Source organism: Macrobrachium nipponense, chromosome 5 (assembly GCF_015104395.2).
Source record: "Macrobrachium nipponense isolate FS-2020 chromosome 5, ASM1510439v2, whole genome shotgun sequence".
In the NCBI taxonomy this organism is placed as follows: domain Eukaryota; kingdom Metazoa; phylum Arthropoda; class Malacostraca; order Decapoda; family Palaemonidae; genus Macrobrachium; species Macrobrachium nipponense.
Window position 1 is genome coordinate 46,317,963 of NC_061107.1, and position 677 is coordinate 46,318,639.

Genomic DNA, 677 nt, shown 5'->3' on the forward strand with positions numbered 1-677 from the left:
GTTATTATAATTTGGATATCATAGGAAGAAACACTAATAGCTGAATTTTGATATCGCATTTGTTATTAACTGTCAGCCATTAAGTAAAACTTTATCTATATACTTACTTATTTATATATTAATTTATTTATTCATTCATTTATATTTTGAATGTCTTAACCTATCCCCAGCCCAGATATTTGACAGATTTTTGCAGTGTTCAAATATTGATGTATTTCAGATAAACAACATTTAGCGCCTTTAAGCATCATTCATTAACGTTTGCTTGAATTTACTTTTGGTTGAAGATGGAAAATAATCCGTATATGAAAAATAAAAATTTTGCTTTACCCGAATAACATGGAAGTAAGATTAACCTGAAGATTGCTGTTTCTCCTCATGATACATTACCTTTGAACTTTATTTAACAACATTGACTGAATCGTTTATGATTGAAATATCAAGCGTCATGCGCATCACGTTCGCTGTACGTAGTGCCACTTAAACATTATACGTTCAGTAAGAACACCTGCAAAATACATTGAGCGAAGAAGAAAAAAATCCAGGAAGGAAAAACTGACCTCACTGATATTTTTATAAAACACCGAAGCGTACAAAGTGGTCTGATGCGGTGAAAATACAGAGTGGAAAGTTTCATAAATTCTTCAAAGTAAAATATTCGTTTTTTCGTGGCAAAC